This window comes from Chiloscyllium plagiosum, chromosome 13 (genome assembly GCF_004010195.1).
Source record: "Chiloscyllium plagiosum isolate BGI_BamShark_2017 chromosome 13, ASM401019v2, whole genome shotgun sequence".
NCBI lineage: Eukaryota > Metazoa > Chordata > Chondrichthyes > Orectolobiformes > Hemiscylliidae > Chiloscyllium > Chiloscyllium plagiosum.
In genome coordinates this window covers 52,302,033-52,312,173 of record NC_057722.1, presented here as the reverse complement: position 1 = coordinate 52,312,173, position 10,141 = coordinate 52,302,033, and positions in this window count along the sequence as shown.

Genomic DNA, 10,141 nt, shown 5'->3' with positions numbered 1-10,141 from the left:
GGCCTGTCTCCCCAATGTAGAGGAGACCACATCGGGTGCAAAGGATACAGTAAATGATGTGTGTGGAGCTGCTGGTGAATTTGTGACGGATATGGAAGGATCCATTGGGGCCTTGGAGGGGGGTGAGGGGGGAGGTGTGGGCACAAGTTTTGCACTACTTGCGGTTGCAGGGGAAGGTGCCGGGAGTGGAGGTTGGGTTGATGGGGGGTGTGGACCTGACAAGTGAGTCGCGGAGGGAGTGGTCTCTCTGGAACGCTGATAGGGGTGGGGAGGGAAATATATCCCTGGTGGTGGGGTCTGTCTGGAGGTGGCAGAAATGACAGAGGATGATACGATGTATCCGGAGATTAGTGGGGTGGAAGGTGAGGACCAGTGGGGTTCTGTCCTGGTGGCGATTGGAGGGGCGGAGTTCAAGGGCGGAGGTGCGGGATGTGGTGGAGAGCATCGTCGACCACGTCAGAGGGGAAATTGTGGATTGAAGAAGAAGGCCTTATGGGTTGTTTCGTAGTGGAATTGGTCCTCCTGGGAGCAGATGCAGCGGAGGCGAAGGAATTGGGAATATTGGATGGCGTTTTTACAGGGGGCAGGGTGGGAGGAGTATCTTGGTAGCTGTGGGAGTCGGTCGGTTTGCAGTAAAATATGAATAGCAAGGGTTTAAGAGGGTTATGGACCAAGCGCTGGAAAATGGGACTAGATTGGGTTGGGATATCTGGTCGGCATGGACGAGTTGGACTGAAGGGTCTGTTTCCATGCTGTACATCTCTATGACTATATGTTTGGGGCTACCTCCTGCAGTGAGGTCTTCGTCTACTACCACTCATGACTATCAGTAATTTGACTTTAGTGTTAGATCGATTCCAAGACGTCAAAGATTATTGGGGAAAATATTACTGTGGGGCCTGGGGGTGCTAATATTGGCATGGATAGAAGATTTGGCTAGGCAATGAGAAACAGAATAGGCATAAATGTATCATTTTTTATATTTGGCAAAATATAATGGATGATGTGCCACAGAGATCAGTCCCAGGGTTTCAATGTATATAAACATGCTGGATGGATGTGCTAATGAGGCAAAGATAGGGAGGAAGGCAAATTGTGAGGCTACGAAGGATGTATACAAGTTATGAATGGGCAAAAATCTGACAAATGAACTACAGTGTGAGAAAATTTGATATTTTATGTTTTGGCAAGAATAGAAAAGTAAATCTAAATGATGAGATTGCACTGCTCTAAGGTGCAGATGGATGTAGGTGACCTGGTGACTGAACTGTGAAAGGCTAGTATTCAAGTACAGCAAGGAATTAGGAAAGTTAAAATAAATGTTCTTACTTAATGAGTTGGAGATGTTGGTGTTGGACTGTGGTGTACAAAGTTAAAAATCACACAACACCAGGTTATAGTCCAACAGGTTTAATTGGAAACACACTAGCTTTCGGAGCGACGCTCCTTCATCAGGTGATTGTGGAGAGCTCGATCGTAACACAGAATTTATAGCAAAAATTTGCAGTGTGATGTAACTGAAATTATACATTGAAAAATTGATTGTCTGTTAAGCCTTTCATCTGTTAGAATACAGTGATAGTTTCACTTCTTTCATGTGTAAATCACAAAACCCTTTTTTTTTAAAGTAGCATTCTCGGGTTAGTTGTTAACAATGGTGATAGCTAGACAATATGTTGAAGGTGTTCGCTCTCTGTGTTCTTTGTCTATGACCTGATGTTTAGATTGATTCTAATCTAAAAAGTGAGATAACAGAGTTTTACATAAATTCATGCAGTTTTTGATCTGAGTTCTACATGAATGTATGCAGTTTTTGAGCAAAGTGCAATGTAACTCTGCAAGTACAAATTCACCACACAAAATATATGTGTGCATGTGAGTCTTTGTCTGTCTGTCTGTCTGTGTGTGTGTGTGTGTGTCTGTCTGGGGTGGGGGTTGTGACTGTGAGAAAGTGTGTGTGTGTGTAGTGAGTGCAAAGTGTCTTAAGTCTGTGAGGGAGTGCATGTGCGGGAGTGTGTGTGTCTATAAGGGTGTGTGTGGGTGTCTGTGTGTACCTGTGTCCGTGTGTATGTGAGAGTGTGTGTGTGTGTAGTGCAATGGTGATCACCTGTAATGTGACATGAACCCAAGGTCCCAGTTGAGGCCCTCCCTATGGGTACCGAACTTAGCTATCAGCCTCTGCTCGGCCAACAATCAACAGACAGGAGGGTTCCCTCCCAGTTGGGGAACACTTCATTGATCCAGGACATTCAGCCTCGGACCTTCAGGTGACCATCCTCCAAGGTGGACTTCGGGATAGGCAGCAGAGGAAAGTGGCCGAGCAAAGGCTGATAACTAAGGTCAGTACCCATAGGGAGGGCCTCAACTGGGACTTGGGTTCATGTCACATTACAGGTGATCACCATTGCACTACACACATACACACAGATATTCCTACACACACACACACTCACATGCACACGGACACAGGTACATACAGACACGCACACAGACACCCACACACACCCTTATAGACACACACACTCCCACACATGCACCCCCTCACAGACTTAAGACACTCTGCACTCCGACACACACTGGGTAGGCCAGCATTTATTGCCCACACACACACACACACAGACAAAGATCCACATGCACACATATATTTTGTGTGGTGAATTTGTACCTGCAGAGTTACATTGCACTTTGCTCAAAAACTGCATACATTCATGTAGAACTCTGAGCTGAAAAAACGCATGAGTTTATCTCACTTTTTAGATTAGAATCAATCTAAACATCAGGTCATAGACAGAGAACACTGGGGGCTAACACCTTCAACATATTGTCTAGCTATCACCACTGTTAACAGCTAACCCGAGAATGCAACTTTAAAAAAAAGGATTTTGTGATTTACACATAGACAATAGACAATAGGTGCAGGAGTAGGCCATTCAGCCCTTCGAGCCTGCACCTGAAAGAAGTGAAACTATCACTGTATTCTAACAGATGAAAGGCTTAACAGACAATCAATTTTTCAATGTATAATTTCAGTTACATCACACTGCAAATTTTTGCTATAAATTCTGTGTTACGATCGAGCCCTCCACAATCACCTGATGAAGGAGCGTTGCTCCGAAAGCTAGTGTGCTTCCAATTAAACCTGTTGGACTATAACCTGGTGTTGTGTGATTTTTAACTTTAATTAATGAGAGGGGATTTGGATTACAATGCAGAGAGTTTATGCTTCAAATGTTCTTGACACTGCTAAGACCACATCAGGAGTATTGTGTACAGTTTCAGTTTCCTTATTTTATGAATGGTGTGAAAATCTTGAAAGCAGTTCAAAATGTTCACAAGTAGATTCTTACTAAGCAAGGGTTGATTGGTTATTAGGAGTAGATAGGAATGTTGAATGAGATTACAAACAGATCAGCCATGATATTAAATTGTGAAACAAGTTTGAGGGACTTGACTCCTATGTTTGTGAGAGACTACCAGTTAGTTTTAAATAATAGGTCTACTTGTTATTTATGACTTTAGAATTGTAGGATTTTGGAGTTCATTTTAATTGCAAGACCCAAGTCAATTACAATTCTCGTTTTATTTTTAAGCTGTTCAGGGATGTTATAACACACCTCTAGAGCATGTGGGACTTGAACCCAGGTCTCCTGGCTCAAAAGTAGGAACACTACTGTGCCACCAGAGCTCCTGCAATTATACTTGTCAATTGAAACAGCAAAATCAAGAGTTTACCAGCCCTGAAAAGTTACAAGACCCAAATATGTTTTTGCATGTTGTATACAATTTATTAAGTTTATTAAGACAAGCATAAATGAAATTATGCTTAACAAAAGCAGGATATTATTTCAGTAATTTCCCTCAGACACTCGCTCAGATAAAGTTATTTTAAGATTTAATTTGATTGAACTAAGCTAATATACTTTGGCCTGTTACATATTTAAAGTTGTAAAACAAAATCATTTTAAAACATTGTTTTGTCTTTGAGTAAAGGAATTTTATCTTAAAAAGTACTTTCAGATGTGTTAGCTTGAATTTCCATTCATTTGAGCCATTAAAGCAACCATAAAACTATAGACTTGAGTCATGTGGCTGTTGTTCTCTTAGAAAAATTGTTTTAAAACTAACCACAATCAAACTGAATATAATTTGATTCCTCACTTAAGTCAAAATTATTGAAAAATAAGTCTATCCTACGCTATAATTGGTAGTGTTTGGAACACAAAACTAAAAAATGACAATGAAAGGATAATACTGTCTTCCTCCTTAGTTCTCCAGGGAGAGAAGGTTGTTAGAATTCTCCTCAGACCAAGCCACATTATCATAATCACACCTGATCACTGCACTGAATTTGTAGTGTTTAAGTTGTCATATAAGAAATCATCACAAGGTACTATTATGAGACACCCATGAAATGTAAGTCACAAGAATTGACATGCAAAACTATTGGTAGAACTCCAGAGAACTCGAGAGTGGTCAATGTGCATAGCTTGGCTACAGATGTGAAATCCATATGATGGAGAAGGGAATAGGCAATTATGTTGATAGATGACAAAGAATGGGAGAAGGTACAATTGGAATATAAACTCTAACATAGACCGGTTGTGTAAATAGCCTGTTTTTGTGCTTGAATATCTGTGCAAATATGTAAATGTTAGCATAATCCCTACTGCCTTGAAATTTTTCCAAGTGTGGTGCCCGGAATTAGATGTGCTGTTTCAACTCCCTTTCGTACCTCAAGATGCTTTCTACATTTGTAGTGCTATAAAATGCAAATTGTGTTGAATACAAACAATTTGAAGCACATTAGAAAGTGGTAAGAAGCAGATTTCATTTGCGACTTGTAGTCTAAGTTTTATTGAGAGGACATTACAGATTGGAGTTAATTGATCCATACAAAATGATTTCCACTAAAACTTTCTTTTGTCAATTTGAACCTTTGCCAGGATATGGCTAGGAATGCACAGACCATCTTGATCCAATGCCAGTTATAAACAAAGGTTCCTTTCTACCACTGTGTGTTGAGATGTGTGAATAGTGAAGTGTTAAGATTAGAAAACTATCAACATTTATCAGCAGTTTGCCGTATTTAAGCAAGGCACACCATCTTAAGATGACACAAAATTTAATCTATGTGTGGGTTAAAAATAACATTTTGCAATTTGTACAATTGTATGGAATCAGTTTAGAGGACCAAGTTCTTAAGACCTGTTCCTCTGAAGTTGATTTAAAATTTATTGTACCACATACAAGACCACCCATAATGCTTTTATCTTCCCCCAGCTATTTCAGTTTCTTTCTTAGTCTGTTGTTCCTTATTTGTGGCCCTCGCTGTGTCCTGAGCTGTGGAATTCCCTTCCTAAATCTCTCCACTACTCTTTACTTCACTTTCCTCCTTTAATGCATGCTTGAAGGCTTACCGTTTTTAGACTTTCCACTTTTAAGGTTTTCACTCCATGAAGTTATTAGATTAGATTACATTACATTACATTACATTACAGTGTGGAAACAGGCCCTTCGGCCCAACCAGTCCACACCGACCCGCCGAAGCGAAACCCACCCATACCCCTACATTTACCCCTTACCTAACACTACGGACAATTTAGCATGGCCAATTCACCTGACCTGCACATCTTTGTGACAGTGGGAGGAAACCGGAGCACCCGGAGGAAACCCACGCAGACATGGGGAGAATGTGCAAACTCCACACAGACAGTTGCCCGAGGTGGGAATTGAACCCGGGTCCCTGGCGCTGTGAGGCAGCAGTGCTAACCACTGAGCCACCGTGCTGCCCCAACCACTGAGCCACCGTGCCGCCCCTTATGTTAAAGATGCAATGAAAATATAAATTGTATGTATTTTCATATTTCTTTCACCTCCATTTGTCCTTAAGAGTGAAAAAATAAAGAAAAATATTCACATCCTCAAAAGATCAGAACAAGTTAAAATAAATTTTTCCTGGCTTCTGAAAATGATCTGCTGCAAGTTTAAAGCTGTTCCATTTTCCACACAGCTGCCCAAATGGTAAAAGTTTGCCTAATTACTAACTTGCTCTTTTGTCTCCGTCATAGGTCCACTGCTTTTTGTCATTTTTATAAATGATTTGGATGTGAGCATAGGAGGTATTGTTAGTAAGTTTGCAGATGATATAAAATTGGAGGTGTAGTGGACAGCAAAGAAGGTTACCTCAGAATAATCTGATCTTGATCAGATGGGCCAGTGAGCTGAGGAGTGGCAGATGGAGTTTAATTTAGATAAATGTGAGGTGCTGCATTTTGGAAAGGCAAATCATGGCAGGACTTATACACTTAATGGTAAGGGCCTGGGAAGTGTTGCTGAGAAATGGGATCTTGGCGTGCAGGTCCATCATTTCTTGAAAGTGGAGTTGCAGGTAAATAGTTAGTGAAGAAGGTTGTTGTGGTTCTGTTCACCGAGCTGAGAATTTGTGTTGCAGATGTTTCGTCCCCTGTCTAGGTGGCATCCTCAGTGCTTGGGAGCCTCCTGTGAAGCGCTTCTGTGATGTTTCCTCCGGCATTTGTAGTGATTTGTACCTGCCGCTTCCGGTTGTCAGTTCCAGCTGTCCGCTGCAGTGGCCAGTATATTGGGTCCAGGTCGATGTGCTTATTGATTGAATCTGTGGATGAGTGCCATGTCTCTAGGAATTCCCTGGCTGTTCTCTGTTTGGCAGTCCACTGTTTAAAAGGGCCTACATCCGGAATCAATAATTTTTTTTATTCTTTGCCTTGTGCTTGTCAGAAGCATTCCTGATGAAGGGCTTTTGCCCAAAATATCGATTCTCCTGCTCCTTGGATGCTGCCTGACCTGCTGTGCTTTTCCAGTACCACACTCTGTACTGTGGATCCAAGTGTGGGATCCTCAGGCGCCCCTGCAGGGGTACTACAGCTTCCAAGCGGAAGACAAGGATGCTTGCGTTCTCTAATGACCCCGTGGTAAAAATAGACAAAAATGAAATGGATCAAAGCTGAGAACACAGACCACCCCCAAGTAATGATCTGCAAGATTGGAAGTGGTTTAGGTGTGAAGATCATGATGAAAAAGGAGAAAATTAAGATATTTTAAAGATTAACAACACAAATAGATGTTAATTGGTATGATCTCATAACCGATACATCAGCAAGGAGATCAAAGCTGGGAAGTATTTTCTCAGGTATGTGACTTTTCAAAAAAGACAGACAGGAAGGAAAGGATAGTGGGTATCTTCATTAGTACAAGATGGAATAAGTATGAAAGCAAGAAACAATCTTGGATCAGAAGATATAGATTCTATGTAGATGGAGGTATAAAATAACAAAGAATGATATCATTGGTGGGAGTAGTCTGAAGGCTCTCTCACAATAGATACACCATTGGGCAGAATAAATTGGGAGATAATTAGAACCTATAAAAAAGGCAAGACATTAATCACGGTGACTTTAATCTTCTTGTAGATTGGGAAAATCAAATTTGCAGAGAGAGCCATGATGAACAATCCAAAGTTTATTCAGGGCAGTTTCCTCGAACAATATGTTTTGGATCCAACCAGGGATCAGGCTATTTAGAACTGGCAATGTTAAGGAGGTAATTTCAATACATAATCTGAGTGAAATATCCCCCAGAAGATAGTGACCATACATGGTAGAATTTAATATTCAGTTTTGGAATGTGGAACATGACTTGAAAACAACTGTGCCAAACCTAAATAAGGGTAGGTACAAAGGGATGAGGGTAGAATTATCCAGAATGGACTGGTAGAGAAGTTCAGTAGATGGTTAATGAACAATGGCTGAAGTTTAGAAGAGTTATGGTTCAAAACAAAGAAATATCCCACTAAGGAAGAAATATTCTGAGGCGGAGATAAACCAACTATGGTCAACCCAGAAATTTAAGTATGGCATAAAATTCAAAGAAAAAAAAATGCTTACAATGTCACAAAGATTAGTGGTAAGCTAGAGGTTTGGGAAAGTTTTAAAAATTGACAAAATATAACCAAAAAGGGAGAAAATAAGATGAGGATAAAATAGCAAGTAAGGTAATAAAAAAAGAAGCAGATTCAACATTTTGAATCCAATTCAGAACTGAGGAAAGATCACTGGACTCGAACAACTAATTCCGCTTTCTCTCCACATATATTGCCAGGTCTGCTGAGTTTTTCCAGCAATTTCTAATTTTGTTTCCAGCATTTGTACCTCTTTGTTTTATTTTGGTTTTTTTAAAAAAAAATTATTCACGAAAATAGAGAGCAAGGCCAAGGTGAACCTAGGCCCATTAGAGAGTAAGGCGAGGGAAAAAATAATGGAAGAGTCAGGAAATGGCAGAAAAGCTGATAAACATTTTGCATCAGTCTTCATGGTAAAAGGACATTAATAGCATTCCAGAAGTACTAAATAATTAAGGGTTATAAAGAGGTGGAATAAACACAAAACGGTCACGAGAGAAAAATTAACAGGGAACCTAATAGGACTTGAGGTGATATATTCTCTGGACCTGATCAGTTGTACCTTGGGATATTAAAGGAAGATGGTTGATACATTCATAGTAATCTTTCAAGAATTCTTTCAATTCTGGAAAAGTCCCAGCAGATTGGAAAACAGCCAATGTAATACCCTTATTCCCAAAGGAAAGGATGCAAAAACTGGTAATTACAGAACAGTTAGCTTAAAATTCATCACTGGAAATGTTAAAGGTTTATTATAAATAGTATGATAGAGCATTTTAGTGCATAACATAAGCAGATTTAACATGACTTCATGAAGGGGAAATCATGCTTGACAAATTTTAGAATTCTAGACTTTATTTATCCTATGCCAGTTTGCTGTGGCTTGGGTAATAATCCCACAATTGTTACCTTGGAGGTTCACCTTATAAATATAGCTCCTAACTATTCAAATTCTTTAATCAGAAACCATTTTTTAAGCCTAGCAATGTCACTTGTATCAATGTGGATAACAACAACATCTGGATCCCTCCTCTCCGACTACAAGTTCCTTTTCAGCCAGAGGAAATGGTATTATCCCTGGCACCAGGCAGGCAAATCCAGCCTTTCAGACTTATGCTCACAACTCATTACTCTATCCCCTAGCAGTACTATGTTCCTATTTCCTGATTTAAGCCACATCTGGAGTATCATGTGCAGTTTTGGTCCCCTTATTTGAAAAACAAAATGCTTTAGAATAACTTCAAAGAAGATTCATTTGAGTAATTCCCAGGGTGAAGGTCTTACTTTATGAAGTGTGAACAGATTAGGCCTTTGTTGGTATTGAGAAGTACAAGAGATGATCTCATTGAAACAAAAATTCTGAAGAAGGGGTATTGAATATGCAGATGCTAACTCTGTCTCTGTCCACACATGCTGACAGACCTGTTGATTTTTTCCAAGTTGATTTTTATTTAAAATCTTGAGGGGACTGAAAGGAGCAAACAGGTTACCTCTGTAACTAATCTTCTTTTCCTAAGTAACATAGGGTATTGAAGGCCATGAACTGTTTTATTGATGTTAAGATCATAGAATCCCGACAGTGTGGAAACTGACCCTTTGGCCCAACAAGTCCACACCGACCCTCCCAAGAGTATCACACTCAAATCCATTCCCCATTACTCTACATTTACCCTTGACTACTGCACCTAACCTGCATATCCCTGGACATTATGGGCAATTTAGCATGGCCAATCCACCCTAACCTGCACATCTTTGCACTGTGGGAGGAAACCGGAGCACCCAGAGGAAACCTACGCAGACATGGGGGAGAATGTGCAAACTCCCCACAGTCTTAACATCACACCAATACACTTTTTACATAGAATCACATAGCAAAAACAGCAAAGAAGCTGACATTCATATGTTTCTTATTCCATCTACCTATTATACCTTCACTGTCGTAAAATTTCCTATCATAAGTATATTTACCTCAAACAGGAGTTCCTAGTTTGCACCTGTACAGGAAAAGTAAATTCCTCGGGAAGAACTTGTATTGGTGTTGGACGTATCCCTAATATCAGGCTATCACTCAGATACCAAGGTGGGACCATTGCAGTTTACTGCACCAGCTCTTTGTACCCAACGAACAGGGTCTCAAAGAGATGAAAGCAGGAAGTCCTATTTCTTATTGATTGTGATATCACAAAGAGTAGTGGCACCGCCCTCTTT